This window comes from Polyergus mexicanus, unplaced genomic scaffold (assembly GCF_030449975.1).
Source record: "Polyergus mexicanus isolate NDT 795.1 unplaced genomic scaffold, iyPolMexi1.0 SCAF_21, whole genome shotgun sequence".
Lineage (NCBI taxonomy): Eukaryota > Metazoa > Arthropoda > Insecta > Hymenoptera > Formicidae > Polyergus > Polyergus mexicanus.
Window position 1 is genome coordinate 3,442,284 of NW_027223341.1, and position 17,631 is coordinate 3,459,914.

Consider the following 17,631-nt stretch of genomic DNA (forward strand, 5'->3'; position numbering starts at 1 on the left):
AAGTAAAAATTAAATTCATAAAAACTTGTTTTTTTTTTTACACCATTGATTCTTCTCATTATTTTATGCATAAAAAAATATTGAAATAAATTCATCGGAAAATTAATATTCTACGAGATACTTCCAAGTTTATGTAAAATTATATCAAATTAAAGTATAAACTATCTCGTAAACTATTCACTTTTTAGCCATTCTGCCCTTATAACTTTTTAAAAAATCTATTAATATAACAAAAATTAGATTCCATTTAAAAAAAAATGAGAAGGCCCCTCGTTTTGTCCCTTAGGGGTCTTCAACATTTTTCTTTTATCTATCGAATTGTCAGCTGCCGTTACCTCAATATTTATATGCACATAATAATGAGAAGAATCAATTAGTATAAAAAAACACATAGTTGTTCTTAAGAATAATTATGTAGTTGCTAGTTACAAATTTGTTTTTTTAAGGCAAATTTTGAACACTTTTTCGCGGGTTTAGACGGATAAAACTGCTAACCATCATATTCAACGACTGGTATACACCAAGGATTTAAGATATCCCCATAAAAAATAATCACAGGGTGCTAAATCCGGCGAGCGTGCTGTCCACTCAAGATCACCCCTCAAAGAGATAAGACATTCGGGGAAGTCCAATCGTCCAAAAACCCTGGATGATCTGAAAAACAATATTCGTGCTGCTATTGCCAACATCGACTCAGACATGTTGGACAAAGTGGACCAAAACTTCCGATTTCAACTCTCCCAATGTATTGACCAGAACGGAGGCCACCTTCAAGATGTCATTTTCAAGAAGTAATTAAAAAAAAACTTTAAATGTACCTCTATGTAAAAAAAAGAATTAAAATGATATATCTAATACTTTTTGTTTTATGATTTTTTTAAATAAAGAAGTTCCCGCACCGCATCCTGTGTATATATATATATATTGTGACGTGACGTTTTTGGGATGTCTGTCACAAGGGCCGAATGGCCCAATCGGGGGCGGTTTTTCGGGGGCCTGCGTCTTCCTAATTTAGGGAGAAAGTGGCCCGATGGTCAGATCAGCGGGATCTGACTTTCGGTTAGGAAAAATCGAAACTGTAAGCTCGAAATGAGCCCGCGAATTGGTTATCGGCACGAGGTCGAGTGGCGGGATCCCATCCGGCGGAAGGAGAAGAAGAGAGAAGAGCGGCGGCCAAGAATGGGAGTCCAGAACACCAAGGAAACAGGAGACGTCAGGTCGTAATTGTTAACTATTAAAAAACACTTTTAGTGACTAATAAACATCGCTGCCTATAATGTATATTTCTTACGGCAGGAAAGGAGAGTGGAGGGCCGGAATAATCCGGCCAAAGGGGAGGCCACTCCACCCGCACGAAGCGAGGGAGTCCCAAGGACGGAGCGACGAGTGGACTCTCAATCCGGAACCTATTCGATCAAATAGGAAAGAGAGCCGATCGGGCGCAGCCGTAAGCCCGCACCTTTAAGCCAAACAAGAAAATCTTGGAAACTCCGGGGCGATGAACCCACCAACACGGCCGTGATGACATCAAGGATCGCGAGGACCGCAGGACAGCCCTGCGTAACGCGAAAGCGCCACAAGTGGCGCGATAGCCATTTATCGCGCCGGCGTGTCTCCTGCAGGACTCTCGCTCGGCACTGTTCGGCGAGCTTTGAGGAAGGACGCAGGTCGCCCAGAGTGTACGAGCGAGAACGAGATCGCTAAGGAAAGAGCCAAAATATTCCTGCCGGTGGGAGGAGCGTCGTCGACCCGAGTTTGCTGCCGATTTATTGTAGGTAATTAATTCGGATGAGTCGCGCCCTTAATAGTTGTCGAGCCACGCGTTTTAGTGGATTAATTTGGTAAATAGTTTTGGTAGATTAAGTCGCACGGTCGACGGGCACATGTCGCTCATCCGAATTATGTAGAATAGGCTCTCTCTATTTATTTCGCCGCCGCCGACAGTCATTAATGTTAGTCTCGCGTTTGTAATAATTGTATGTTGCGCATTATCGGGATTTTGCGATCACGCGATCGATATTCCGACTCGCGCAAAATATTGCGCCGCGCGACTCGTACACCACAGTCGTTATCGATAGTTTATTGAGACGTATATCGGCTTACCGCGAACCGGACCAACGGACCGATTTGAGTCGTGCAATCTAGTATTTTCTATTATATCGAAGCGGATTCACGAGCGTGCGTAAAGTAGTTACCGGCGTATTCGAGAGATTTCTTTAGTTGTCGCGGCCTAATTAAGTCTCGTACGGCGGAAATCCTCGCGGCCGAAAAGTCGAGGCAAAGCGCGTAAGACGCCCGGTAATTTGATACTGTTACGCACGGTCGTGCCGATCTCCGCGGAAATAATATATCTTATTCGCCTGTAAAATAATTACTGTCATCCAAGGCTATTATTTATACGAACTGCTCTATACTCTTGTTTCTTTCGTTTTAATATATTATTGTTATCTCTATTCGCGTTGCACTCTTTTCGTCTCGTTTACAGAGGATTCGTGTCTCGATACGGTCAGGTAACAAAAAAAAACGGTCCCTGTTCGGGCGCCAATGTAATAAACCGCTTTCGCGAGGCGGTCGTGGATAACTCGGTCGGGATCCGGGGCTCGTGAAAGGGGTATCGAGAGACGAACGAAAGATATGTTAGGTAGAATATAATTTATTACGTGTAAGTATGTGTGTATACAGAGAGAGTGTATGTGTATAAGCGCTGTATGTGTGTGAGCGTGTGCGCTGGTGTGTGAGTGAGATGATAAACGAGCGAGTGCGTGTGCGAACGTGTAATATCTACATGGGATTTACAATATATCGAAAGTATGGGGGTGTGATAGCGTGTATGCAGCAAAACGCCCTCGTGTATGTGTGAGTGTCGGAATTGTTTAGCGGGGTGGTCGTGTCGGTCGCGGTGCATCCGAATTACATGCACGGATTCACGGATGCACGGTGCGGAGCGCGATTTCGGCGATTCAAAAATATATCGATTACGAGAGCGGATTTAGATTTCGGCAGGGGCCGCTAACTACCGGGCGGTAATTTCGGTCGGGTCGGTAGGCGGTCCTTAAACGTGTCGGTATCGATCTGATTGCGTCGATCGATGTCGCGGCCGGATTAGATCCTCCCCCTTAAGCGGGACTTAGCGCGCCGTATCAATGGCGAGTCCGATCGCGGTAATGGCTGTCGCGGAATCCCTGCGAGTTCGCGGATATCACGGTATTGTTTTCGCCGGGGATGATTTTCCCGTAGAATGCAGGAGTGCAACGGCCGACGGGAACACCCGTCAATGGCAGGGAACTCCCTACCACTGGATGATCGCCGTTGCACGTAGGTGGACGGATGCGTGTGAGGTGTCGAGAACTCCCGACGGAGGCTGAGTACGCCCAACCTCGTGTTCCTCGGTCGCAAAGATTTCACAGGATCGCTCTTAGAGATGCCGCAAACTCTCGGCGGAGGCTGGGTACTCCCAACCCCGTTTTCTCTCTCTTGGAGCGTGCTTTAGGATCGTTCTGGGTTCCAGGCGTCGTACTGACTCTGGCGGTTGCGGAAGATCTGGTCTCGATATGGAAAATGTGCCCTTATTTATACCGCTTTCTCCGGCGGGTGCGCGTGCGTAATATGCCTGATTGTTTTAGGGCATATTGTTTAAAGTTGAACCGCCGCGCGCGACTCGGGCGGTTTCGGGAACGGTCGGTACGGTTACCCGAGCGCGGCGACGATTCCCGGTAAACAACGCGTCTTGACGGCGGTTATAAATTCGAACGCTTTTCTCTATATCTTAAAAATGGGCGCTCGGCGCCTCCGCATTATGCCCGACCGGTGTTTGTCGGGCGGCGGACTTCCGGCGGATCGACGGCCGGGTAACGGTGGAGGGATGCATCGTTACATCTATTATATATATATATATATATATATATATATATATATATATATAAAATAAAAATATAATACTGGTTGTTTCCTTAGTATGTGAGTGTGTACATGTGTGTGTGTGTGAGTTTTAATTCGCGGGTGTTACATTAATACGGAGGGCATCAGTCAGAATGACGAGGGAAAGTTTTATCGTTAAATTTTAGGTTTTGACTGGTTAATACAATATGAAAATATATTTAATTAAAAGGTAAAAAAAAATAAAATCAAAATCAATATGTATAAGTAAATAAGTGTATATGTTAATAACGGTCGGAAGTATAAAATTGGTCGCTCGCATACGTGTGAGATTAAAATCAGGAGTTAAAACTTTCTAAGATTTATCGCCGGAATGGGTTGATGATTTAAAAGAATAAGACATTCTTCGGAAAGTTTTGATTTAAATAAGAAACAAGACAAAAAGGAGGAAAAGAAATATTATTTAATTAAACTTACTTTTTTAAATAGTAATTCAGAGGTGGAGGGGTGGAGAATTTATACGGTGTTTTGCTTTGCGTTTCATATCGACAGTCCGATGTTCGATTTGTGGTTGACCTGGAGATGATCCCAAGTGAGGACAGTGGTGGCACAAGTGCCTAACTCGCGAAGCACAGAGTAAGACTGCGTGAAGTTGAAGACGGGAAAAAACTGTGTCTAAATGTCTTTCCGAGTCCCCTTTTTATAATTCTCTTTTCGGGGTGTATTGTAATTCCAAGAGCGGGAATCTTCCAAAAACTTCAACGAATTGGAATTGCGTAGAAGTGGGGATTCTTCATTTTAACGAATTAAAAATTGTGCTAATGTCCTTATTAGGCGGGGTGTTTCTCTCACTTTTCGAATTTTTACCCGTGGTGATCGTCGATTGGTGATCTCGATATCAGTTCAAGTCTCTTGAGCATTAGAATTCCCTTGCGCACGTGATCTGATTAGAAAAAGTCTTACTTCCTTATGATTATTTTTATCAATATTAACGCAGCTGCGTTTACTGAATATTTCGTCATTATTGATTTAGTTGTGTTTGTCAGATATTTTCTTAGAAGAAATTTTATTATCTTTTCGATATCAATTTATTCTTCCGCTGGAAAATTTTATTGCGAGGATATCTACTGATTTTTTATTTATTTTTAGACGACCGGCGCGATTTCGTCACCGGTCTCTCGCGTCTTTCTCACGGTTGCTATAGATATAGATATTGACAGATGACTAAATGTTTAAAGAAATGCGTTGCGCAAGATGCTCTATTTATCGAACGACTCATTTTTATCACCGATCGATTATCGTTGCCGCAACGTTGCGGAAGGAAGGAATCGTGGATTCGCCAGGACGTAACAAATAAAGATAATAAGCGAGAAAAATGTACCGAATAAATTTTTTTATTATATAAATAAAGAATTCATTTAATTTTGCTTTGTAATTAATCGATATGGTTTTATCTTTACCCATCTTATCCTCCAAATATAAATAGGCTATTAAAAATCCGCTTGAAAACAAGAAGGTATCTGTCGGTATAATTATGTTTCTTAATATTTGAATGAAGAAATCCGAAATGAATATCCATAAGAATGTTTTATTGTCTATATATACAAAATAATCTCTGTTGTATATAGAAAATAGGATGTATATATGTATTAATTCTATAAGTTTTTTTCTAATTACTCACCGATATAATTCAATATGAAAAATATATGGTATGAAGAAGAATTATCCAATTCATACTCAGAAATTTTAAACCGTGAATAGTAGGTATTGCGTTAGCATCCAATTTTGGCTGAATATTATTTTCGTATTTGTGTATACAGAAAAACATATCAGTAATTTTCCAATTCTATTTTCTCGACATGAAGAGAAAAATAAAATATTTTCATTTCCTGGGACATCTTCTCCACATCTAAATCGCAATATAGAATTTTCAGTAATATGTTTATAGAAAAATCAACATATGCTTTAACTAAATGAAAAAACTTGAAGAAAGAAGCATTATTTAAACTTAAAAAAATATATGCATATACAAGATGACTATTAATATATAAATCTATATATAAATTTTTGCTGATTTTTATTAAGATATATCCTTATTAAATTATTCGACTTGAAAATACACTAATTTTAAATAGTCAAATATCATTTTAATGTACAATGCATAATCGTGATTTTTCAAATACGAGTATAATACATAATCAAAATTACGAATAATTTAAATACGATACTTACTAGCTGTAGTATTAGTTTTATGTTTTCCAAGTAAATATTTTTGATGCACGAATATATTGTTCCAATTATCATTATAAAAAAAGTAAGCGCTAAAACATTACAATTATAAAATAAATACAAAATAAATCTCTCTATTATTTCAAAATTTTGGAAGCTATAAAAATTTGCTTGTAATTATTAATTATTCAAATAAAAAGACTAAAGAACAGTATTTTATACACTAAAAATTAGGCTCTTTTGGAACCGTTTAAATCCGCGAAAAATCATCGTAAACAAAAAAATTAAAAAAGTATTTTGAAACTTAAAATTTTAACTTTAACGCGCTCTCAACAGTATTTTCAGATTTTTTTATTTTTCTTGTTTTGTAAAACGAATATATTGTTTTGTTCTTAAAATTACGTAGTTTTAATGCTCTGCAGCTCGACTTTACAAATGTATTACAAATTCTATTCAAATTCACATTTGAAAAATCACAAATCACAGAATCACATTATTTACATCAACTTTCAATGGGTATAGTTCTCGTAATTTCTTTCCGCATATAGTTGAGTTAACAAGATCGGCTCTCGAAGCAACGATATAAACAGGCAATGTATTACTAATAACTTTTTTATATTCATTCTTGTCAGATTTGTTAACTTGCGCAAAAACATTAAGGCGCCAAAATTTACACAAATACATAAAATAAACACAAATCGATAAAATAACATAATGCAGGATACTTCAATTTCAATTATAAACTGCAACAAACTTCATAATTTTATTTATTCTTTGTTGGTTTTAACAATAATATTAAATGCAACTAGTAACTTTGTTGAAATAAGAAGATTTATTATAAAAGGATTATATATTGTATTTGTATTGTTATGACCCCGGAGACTTACTGATTTTGATGTAGTTGATAATGACACTCTTGTAGTTGGAATAAAGATATATATATATATATATATATTTTGTTGGGTTACGGTATGGGATAGGAGATCTATCGCTTTAGGATTCTCGGTAGGATATTACCCAACTTATCCTACAGGTAGATAGGCGAATGAATGAGTCAGCTTTCAAACATAAGGTGTATTTATTCCTCCTTTATACATCAGTAGCGCAAGTTACGATTATACGCATAAGAGTTATTATTATTGCACATGGGCTTCTGTCTGCCCCCGCGTCTCTTCGTTTGAGTCGACGCGTCGGCCGTCCTCTTAAGGCCTGGACACGGAATTGGGCTAGTCTGTGTCCCCCATGTTCTCTGCCTTGAATACTCCTTCCGAGGCGAGATTTTGATAGGCGAAATCAGCGGCGGAATCTTCCACGTCTTTGCTGGAGACGCCAAGATCCGCTCTAGCCGTGGCAAAGAGATCGGACGGTCCCTCTTGATTTCCGGGCCAGAAAGCCCGTTAATCAACTTAGGCGGGCTAGCGCCGAATAGAGCCCGAAGCCGGTCCTTCCTTCGCTGCTTCTTCTCTGCGTGGGAGTCGCTGGTTGACTGGGCGTTGGAGCGAACGTTCTCCTTGGCGTGGCCACTGAATGGTGGCCAGCAGCCGGAGACCACCGGTGAATCCGCCCCAATAGGCGACAGTGATCCGTCACTGAGCGTGATTGGGGAGCAGCTACCGGCAATCGTCGGGGAGCAGCCCCTGGCGGGAGATGGCGACCGTGCGCCTGATGTCGTACGAACGCCGGGTGATGCTGGCGGCTGGGCGCCGACTGATGGCGAACGAGCGCCGGGTGATGCTGGCGTCTGGGCGCCGACTGATGACGAACGAGCGCCGGGTGATGCTGGCGACTGGGCGCCGATGGATGGCGGACAAGCGCCGGAGGCAGATGGCGATCTAGCGCCCAATGCTGATGGCGGCCGGGCGCCAGAGGTGGTTGGCGAACTGACGCCTGGTAGTCGAGAGCTGCTTGTATTTAGCGAGCTCTTTTCCACCTTCCTCCTCTTGGCCACCCTATGGAGTGGCGTTGGGCGCGTCCTTCGCCGGATAGTGAAATCGGCTACCGTGGGTAGCGGAACGGTACTCCTTTCCCGTGGCGTCGTGGATGATGGTGCGGCGACTGGCGCCGTGTTAATTGCCAACGTTTAAAGTACCTTGCAGTGCAAGGTAGGCGACTGGCGCCAAGAATCTTCGCCCGTCGAGGGTTAGCGACTTGCGCTTGAAAGTAGGCGACTGGCGCCTATAACTTTCTTCGTGTCCTTTCTCCGCAGGGGGTCTGACCTATATTTCGGCCGAGTGGCCTTCACTTGGACACAGTACAATTGGACACGGTGCAAATGGACACGTTACAAATGGACACGAGATTGTGCACACGGTTCAATTGGACACAGTGCATTTGGACACAGTAATTTTGGATAGAGTAGCTTTTGGACTCATAAGAAAATACGCATCGTTTACTTGGACACCGCTCAATTGGACACTGTTCATTTGGACACCGTTCGTTTGGACACAGAAAGATGCGCACCGTTCATTTGGACACCGTTCATTTGGACACCGTTATTTGCCCACCGTTCGTTTGGACACCGTTCATTTGCCCACCGTTCGTTTGGACACCGTTCATTTGTACACAGAAACATGCTCACTGTTTGTTTGAATATGTAACAGATGGAGAGAAATAAAAATCATTTTGGGAAAATATAATCAGTATTCTTATAACACTTTATACTGGTAAATCTATGTAAAATGTGAAATCGTGAAAAGGAGATACATTTGAAGGTTATAATATCTGTCAAAATAAAATATATTCATACTTATATATCTCTGATACTGATGTCATTAATTTTACATTGCTTTTAGCACTTTGTTTAGTCTTTCGCATATTTGGATGTCATGCATGGATACAGTGGGTTCCGCCCCCCCTGCGGGGGGGCTCCACTTCCGGAAGATATAACCTAACCCAAACCTATTTCTTATTTAAAACAAAAATTTGGTGTGGATTACGTCGTATAACTTAAATCAAATTTTGGTGTCCAAACGAACGGTGTCCAAACGAACGGTGGGCAAATGAACGGTGTCCAAACGAACGGTGGGCAAATAACGGTGTCCAAACGAACGGTGTCCAAATGAACGGTGCGCATCTTTCTGTGTCCAAACGAACGGTGTCCAAATGAACAGTGTCCAATTGAGCGGTGTCCAAGTAAACGATGCGTATTTTCTTATGTGTCCAAAAGCTACTGTATCCAAAATTACTGTGTCCAAATGCACTGTGTCCAATTGAACCGTGTGCAAAATCTCGTGTCCATTTGTAACGTGTCCATTTGCACCGTGTCCAATTATACTGTGTCCAAGTGCACCACTCCCATTTCGGCCGAACGGCTTTTCACTTGCAGGTTGGCCCGTGCGCCTTGCGTCGCCTAGCGGTGCTGCCCAAAACTACGCGCGGACGCGCTATATGCCCGCCGGACTGCTTTTCACTCCCTTGTCAGCCCGAGCGTCTTGCGCTGACTAGCGGCGTCTCCCGCACTACGCGCTGACGAGCGAGCGCTTGCGGGAAACGATAATTATTTCGCAAATATCGCGCTACCGTTTTTGTGGTTGCCGTAGGCCGCCACATATATATATATTTTATTCACAAATTGGCTTAATTACAAGGTTTCCGTACGTTAGCTCGCGTCGCGTATTTCAATAGTGGATATCTTGGCGTGTGCGTGTCTGGAGTCGAGTTTCGGTTGCGAGACTCACTCCTTGTTCTGTCGTATTTAATTCTGCCGACTGCGTGGCTTTAACTTAATATTGACTGCCCGCGTAATGTTAATTAATGATAGAGACTACTCGTCGCTTATTAGTAATCGGCCTTTTTATTATATCCCCTTGGTTTCCTAGAAGGGGATCGTTTGGCGGCCGGGCTACGTGTCGCTCGATTTTGGCGATAAGATCCGGATGCAAGCTAAGAAGTTCTAAGTAGGACTTCTTTGCTTGCATTTCTGCAATAGATCTGTATCAGAGTTATTTCTTAAATATATTTCCTTTACTACACGTGTGCTTCGTACAAAGGTCTAGCCGGAAAGAGAATCGGAGCAATCTCGCTCTTATGCACATCCCGCCGTATATCGCACAAATCTGTCTCTTTCACTCATCATACTACGCACGCGCACGCCTTCTCTTATTCTCGAGCGCGCATAGCTCATGCAAATATATAATATATAACACTACAATCCACAATAAGTTTTTTTGCAGAACTCTGCGGAACTTATAACTTTTTCTCTAAATTTTTAAAAGTTTCTCGTGTAATTTTATCAAATTATATTTATAATATGCTAATTTGTATATTATTATATAATTATATTATAAATACATTATTATATAATATTTGAAATACATGTTCATATTCTACTTAGTTTCAACTGAAAGATCCATTTTATAAAATTCAAATCGGTGAAACGTGCGAATTTTGGAATACTTCTAAATACAAAGTTAATTTTTCCTTGCGTGTTACTCGTTCGAATGTCACTTTTGTATTGGCTGTATAAAAGTAGATATACACAATTCTCTCTTCCTGATCCCGGTTCATGACATTTAAACCTTCCCTCTATCCAATCCAACAGTCAAAATCGAAACTAAATTGAAACTTTATTTTTCGACTTTTGGCCAGCTTTTCGGGGTTTGGGACCACTGTGCGATGTACCGACAATGCTTTTTGGCTTTTTGTGATAGAAACATAGACATAGTATATTTAGACCAAATATTAAGAAGTGGGGTTCGTCAAGTATTAGACAGAGATAGCATACTTTGTATCACCATTCTATCTTCATCTTTTCCATCCCTTCTACTTTTCTCTTTCCAAGTTAGACAAAGACAGACTCTTTCTATTTTTTTAAGCGTTCTGAATAGAAATGTAGAGGGAAATGTAGAGACGCGCAGTCTATACAGGGTATCTCTAAAGTCTGACCTCACCCCTGAATCTTGGAAACGGCTTTAAATATGGAAAAATGTTTCAGACAAAAGTTGTATGGTTTTAAGGGGGATAAGGTGGTGTCATTAATTTGACCTTGAATAGTTGCGTGAAGATCACGTGAAGGTCACAAAAATAATTGTTTTTAAAAAAAAGTATATAATTATTTACAATGTATTTTTTAAACAATTATTTGTTTTTTTCTTTACGCTAATTGATTTGTCTCATTATTCTGTACATAGAAATATTACGGTAAAATTATCGAAAACTGAATATTTTACGAAATATTTTATTTATTATATCAAAATTTGTCAGATTAAAACATAAAATAACTCAAAAAGTACTTAATGAAAAAATACCTTATGGCCCTTAATGTGGTTCCAACGGCCTGATCGCCTTATCCTTAGAAGGACGGGGTGTCGGCACTTTCTGCGTCTTATCCTTAGAAGGACTAGCACGCTGGTATAGTCTAAAGGCCACGTATAAAGGTGGAGTTAGCGCGAGGCGGGTCGTTATCCTAAGGGAGCTAATTAATTCTACGAGTACGGGGCTCGGCCACGGTATATGTACAAAACGGTCTTACAAGCTATCAGATCGCGGTATGGGTATGGAGCGGTCTTACAATTTAGTCTGGACGCGATATGCGCGGAACGGTCTTACTGTCTAACTGGACGCGATATTTACAACAGTCTTACGGTCTAATCTGGTCGGGTCGCGACATGCGCGGAACGGTCTTACGGTCTAATCTGGACGCGATATTTACAGAACGGTCTTACGGTCTAGTCTGGTCTGGTCGTGATATACGCGGAACGGTCTTACGGTCTAATCTGGATGCGGTGTACGCGAAACGGTCTTACTTTCTAAGGATGCGCCGTCCCAGTAACCGGGTAACCCGGCATAACCACGGGTAGCCCGTGACCTGGTGTAACACGAAAGGTAGTTTCGCATCTGGACTTAATGAGAGGACTCAGGATCGGGAACTGGTAACGCTACGCTTGTCGGACCGCCTTATATACTGGCGGTCGGCCTCCCACTCACGCGAGTCGGCGCGTGGTGGGGTGGTTCCACGGAGGAGCCGCGACACGGGTGTGGGAGCTTAGGGGCGCCATAGGCGCCGAGCCTCAGGAAATGCGAGCGGCTGGTCGGCTCGCGAAGCCGCTAGTAACGGTGTTGTTACACCACTCCCCTTTTTAAATCTAGATGCGGGGTGGGTCTTATTGGCGAGTCTGGTGGGAGGGCGTGGGGTGGCGTTGTCCTCCGGTGGTGTTGGCTTAACTCTCCGGCTCAGGATGTTCGTCGTCGGTGTTCGGGGCCGGTTTCAAATCTTGCACGTGAACGTGCCGGTGCCACTTCCCGTCGCGAAGGTCGACGGTGACAGGATCTTCCGGACTTCCAGGGGTCTGATGTACCTGGGGGCCAACTTGGCGTTAAACATGTCGCTCTTGCTGGAAAGTGGTCAATCGCGTTTCCAGACTTGCTCGCCTATTCGTGGACGTCAGTCGCGCCGGCGCAGGTTATAATGGCATTCTTGCCTTTGGAACGCGCGAGCTATGGATTCGGACCACCTCAAAGGCCTCCTCGAGTCGCTTCCGGTTTATATCCGGACTTGGAGCGGGGGCCGGCGATCTCCGATCCTCCGAGTGAGATTGCGCCAATTCGCGCCCATGGAGAATGTACGCTGGGGTGTATCCCGTGGCCTCATATCTTGCTGTATTGATTGCGAATTGTAGCGCGGCGATCTGTTCGCCCCAGTTTTTATGACGTTTCCCCACATATAGGGCGATCATAGTTTTAACCATGCGATTGGCTCGTTCTACCGGGTTGCACTGGGACGCATATGGTATACGGGTGATTTCTGGTGTCCTATACCAAAGGTGGCGAGGAGGGTTTTGAACCGTTGGGACGTGAATTGAGTCCCGTTATCGGATATGAATATTGTCCGACACCCGTGGCGATAGACGAGATGGTGGATCACGGCGCAAGCTAAAGTTTCGGTGGTAGCTCGGCGTAATGGAACCATCTCGATCCACTTGCTGAATCGGTCCTGCATCGTTAAGAGCCAGGTGTGGATCTCGGTAGTGGCTCAACCAAATCGACGGCCGCTTGTTGCCAGGGCGTGGTGTAGACGGTTGCGCAAAGAGTTCCGGCCAGCTTCGTTGCTACGAAGCCTTGTGCGCTATTCACGTCGGGCATTTTCTAATGTAGCGAGTGATGTCCCTAAACATGCCGGGCCAGTAGTAAAGCGGCGCAACGCGAGCTATGGTTTTCACGGTACCCAGCTGCCTTGCTGCCAGATCGTCGTGCATTCGGCCGAGCAAGGAGGGGCGTTGCTCGGTTGGGACGCATTGCCTCCATTGGTCTTCGGACGGTGTTTCCCCAAAGTCTAGGTCGTGCAGGGTATGCCGATAGAGTTGGCCATCTCGAATGTCGGGCAAGTCGGCAGGCCTTGCTTTTATGTCTGCGAGCATGCGGCGGTACCAGCGGCACGTTGGTTGCCGCGTGACGACGTTGACCTCGGGTGTACGAGACAGGGCATCGGCTATTCGGTTAAGGGCGCCTCAGCGGTATTGGATATCGAAATCGTGTTGTTGGAGTTTGAATATCCATCTCTCTAAAGAGCCGGTAGGTTCTTTGATCCACTGGAGTCAGCGGAGGGCCTGATGGTCGGTCAGGACCGTGAAAAGATACCTCTCCAGGTACTCGCGCATCCGCCGAATGCCCCAGACGACTGCTAGGCACTCTAATTTGGTAGCGCTGTAATTACGCTCCGCGGCGTTGAGGGTTTGGCTGGCGTAAGCGATAACCCACTCTCCCTCGTCAAGGTGCTGAGTTAGTACGGCCCCCAGACTGTGTGCTCGGTTTGGAGGACGAATGGCCTCAAGAAGTCCGGACAGGCCAGGACCGACGTGGTGGTCAGGGCTTTCTTCAGCCTTCGAAAACCGGCTTCTTTGTAGTCCGTCCACGTCCATTTGACTTTTTTATGGGTCAACCTGAAGAAAGGCGCGGCTCTATCAGCAAGGGTCGAAAAGTCGGCAATGAAGCGCCTGTATCATGAGGCCACCCCAGAAATTGGCGTACCTTCTTTACGGTGGTCGGTGCTGGCCAATTCGCAATGCTGCTCACTTTTTCGTAGTCTGTGCGGATACCCTGGCGGTCTATAACGTGCTCGAGGTAACGGAGGCTCGTCCGGCAAAAATGACATTTGTCCGGATTGAGGCGGAGCCGTGCTTGGCGTAGGCGGTGAGACACCTCGGATAGGTGCCGTAGGTGATCCTCGAACGTATGGCTAGAGATAATAATATCGTCGAGGTACACCAAGATGTGCGATTCGAGCTCCGGCCCGAGTATCGCGTCGAACAGCCGTTGGAAGGTAGCGGGTACCGAGTGCAGGCCAAAGGGCATCACTCTGAATTGCATCAAGCCTCGGCCAGGCACGGTAAATGTGATTGCAGACCGGCTGAACGGAGTAAGCGGCACTTGCCAATACCTGCTTTTGAGGTCAAGCGTGGACAGATATTTGGTTCCATGCAGCTTGTCGAGCATGGCCGTAATATGTGGCAGCGGGTATACGTTTTTTTCGGATGCCGCGTTCAGCTTCCGGTAGTCTATGCAGAAGCTGTAGGCACCGTCCTTCTTTTTGATCAGAACGATAAGAGAACTCCAGGCGCTGGTTAGGGTTCGATAACACCCTCTTGTTCCATTGTTCGGAATGCCATTTTATATATATAATTTCCGATGTTATCAAGCGATGCAGTAGCGTCGCGACGCTAAGTATTAGGGGGACCGGAAAGTAATGTCGTTTTTTTACATTAAATTCAAACAGATAAATTTTTAACAAGTTTTTATTTTTAATTAATGATGTAATCACCCTCGTTATCAACAAACTTTTGCCATCTAGTGTGCAAATTTTTAATGCCGGATCGATAAAAATCAATTGGTTTTTGAGCAAAATATTTGGAGATGGCATTTTGGACATCATCCAAATTTTCAAATTTTTTGCAACTTAGAAAATGTTGTAGCGATCGGAATAAATGGAAATCCGATGGCGCAATATCGGGCGAGTATGGTGGGTGAGGCAATATCTCCCATCCCAATTCATTAATTTTTTCCAGGGTTCGTTTTGCGCAGTGCGGTCTTGCATTACCGTGTTGCAGAATAACGCCTTTTCTGTTGACAATCGCTGGGCACTTTTCAAGTAAAGATTGATTTACTCGATCCAATTGTTCACAGTAAAGGTCTGCATTCACAGTTTGTCCAGGTTTCAGCACTTCAAAATGAACGACCCCGCGAATACTCCACCAAACACACAAAAGCGCCCTTTGGGGTGTAAACTTGACTTAGCTGTACTTCGTGGCGATTCATTCGGAGAGAGCCACTGCCTTTTGCGTTTTGGATTATCATAGAGGACCTATTTTTCATCTCCAGTGATCAAGCGATCAAAAAACGCTTCTGTATTGTGCCGCTGAAGCAATAAATTGCATGTGGTGGACCGGTTAGCTTTGTTTTCTTCGGACAGATTATGCAGGACCCAAACATCTGCTCTGCTTACTTTACCAATCTGCTGCAAATGTTCTTGGATGGTCGACCAAGGTTGGTTAAGAGTGTTTGACAGTTCCTCGATTGTCTGACACGGATTTGCTTCCACTTTCGCCCTTAACATGTCATTGTCTAAAGTTGTTGGTCTTCCTGATCGATATGAGCTGATAAATGACAAACGAATATCGACATGCGCAGAAACGACATTACTTTCCGGTCCCCTTAATATATAAAAAAACGTTTCGGCTTGTCAACGGTTTGCCTATGTTGCCTATATACAGAGGCCGCAACGCTACCAAGTAGCTTATCCAGAGTTTTACGTCTAATACATTTTCGATTAAAATTCCTCAGGAACCAAGCCGTTAATGAAAAATCTAACGGCACTTTCCTTATACAATATAGATGCAAGCTTTCGATTGCCACCAGTGTGAATAAGATTGTTGCAGTCAATCCTGAGAAATGATAATCGTATACCAGAAATGTGACATTTTTCGTTCTTCATCATTATCATAATAATCATCATAAGTTTCAGACTTTCACGTACGTACGCTCGCACGCACACACGCAAAGCAATTTTGTCCCTCAAGGCGCGTTCGCAGCGCTCATATACGATTATTCGCCTGAGTGTGCTAATACGCTTTGAGAGACAATGTGTATGTGATATACGTATATGATATGTATCAAGCGACGCGGTACGCAGTACGCGGTAGCATCGCGACGTCAAGATATAGTAAGGTTAAGGTTATATTTGAATCTGTTGCAGAAAATATATTTGGTGCTATCGAGTAAGTAGATTGAAATTTCGTATAATATATCTGCTTATGTATGTTTATTTATTGTTTTATAAGTATAATTCGTAATTATATCTAAATATTATCTAAATTATAGCACTTATTTGCAGAATAAAGCAAAATCAATCTTTTCGAGAAGACGGTGTACTTTTATAACTGCGATTTCTTCAGCTGGGATTGCATACGGTATAAGACCGTATGCAATTCCAGCTGAAGAACTTTGCTAAACAGCGTAACATATTGGATTATTTCGAGCGGGCATTGCGAGCACCTACTCTAAAATTTTTTTTTTAATCAATCAGATTATATCCTTTCCTACATGTATTTTTATCCCCATTCCTTAAATAAAGGCAAACGCTCGATTTAGATATACTATGTCTATGGAGGCGACATCGTCACCCTCTCCATGCTTTCCATGATCGCCATGTTAGGCTCGCAGCTGTTCATTTGTAAATCTAAAATGTCTTAAAAATGTCTCAGAGATATTTAAAATGTTTTTTTTTAAATAACATTACAAATATACTTTTTTCTCACTTACAGTATGCCAGTTGCGATTAGTTCGCACATAAGATTCACTATTCATTACGGGACCAACTGACCAATATTGCCGTCAGCGCAAGCGAAACGCTATTGTTGCTTCTCTGATTATATAGGATTCTACACATTCCTGTTATTCTTTACTTTGAGCTGCCCCTCTATCTTGGTTGTTCATATCTGTCACACAAAACTTTCAATCTCCTTTCCCCTTTGACTTCAACTTCGCAGCAATATACTCCGTCTAGATATTTCTTATATCCATGTTCTCATTAATGGTTTAGCAACCACGAACGTGAGCAGACGTGTGCAGTAATAGAAAAAATCTTTTTACAACAAAATCATTTTAATACAAAAATCTTTTTACTGAGACACGAGTTTTACTTTATATTGTTATAGCCCGAATAGGTTATACACGAATTACCAGATATATATTATTTTATATGGTAAGGCATTGCTCAACGTATAACGCGAATACAGATCACGTTACGAATGTTGACCGAGCGAAGCGCTGACAAGGCGAACCACGCGTGAAGCCCGAGCGACCGCGCAATCACTTCATTGCGAAAATGCGGAAATCAGGATAAACGGAATAAAGAAATTGCGAAAAAGCAAGCAAAGAAGTCCTACTTAGAACTCCTTAGCTTGCATCCGGATCTTGCCGCCAAAATCGAGCAACACGACACATAGCTCGGCTGCCAAACGATCTCCTTCCGGAAACCAAGGGAACCTAATAAAAAAACCGATCACTAAGTACTCTGCGTTGATACCACTGCTT

General features: G+C 43.1%; 2 long non-coding RNA genes and 1 pseudogene across 3 annotated transcripts in view; 1 reads left to right on the forward strand and 2 right to left on the reverse strand.

Annotated features, from left to right (window-relative positions):
- Positions 1-17,631, forward strand: part of LOC138942189 (uncharacterized) — a 351,185-nt pseudogene that overhangs the window by 139,970 nt on the left and 193,584 nt on the right.
- LOC138942007 (uncharacterized) overlaps positions 1-17,631 on the reverse strand; it is a 166,321-nt gene that overhangs the window by 109,826 nt on the left and 38,864 nt on the right. The window lies entirely within an intron of this gene.
- On the reverse strand, positions 11,266-17,600 carry LOC138942080 (uncharacterized). Its single transcript, XR_011448247.1, has 2 exons — positions 14,071-17,600; positions 11,266-13,982 (listed from the first exon to the last, which is right to left on the reverse strand). It is a non-coding gene; the product is annotated as an uncharacterized lncRNA (long non-coding RNA).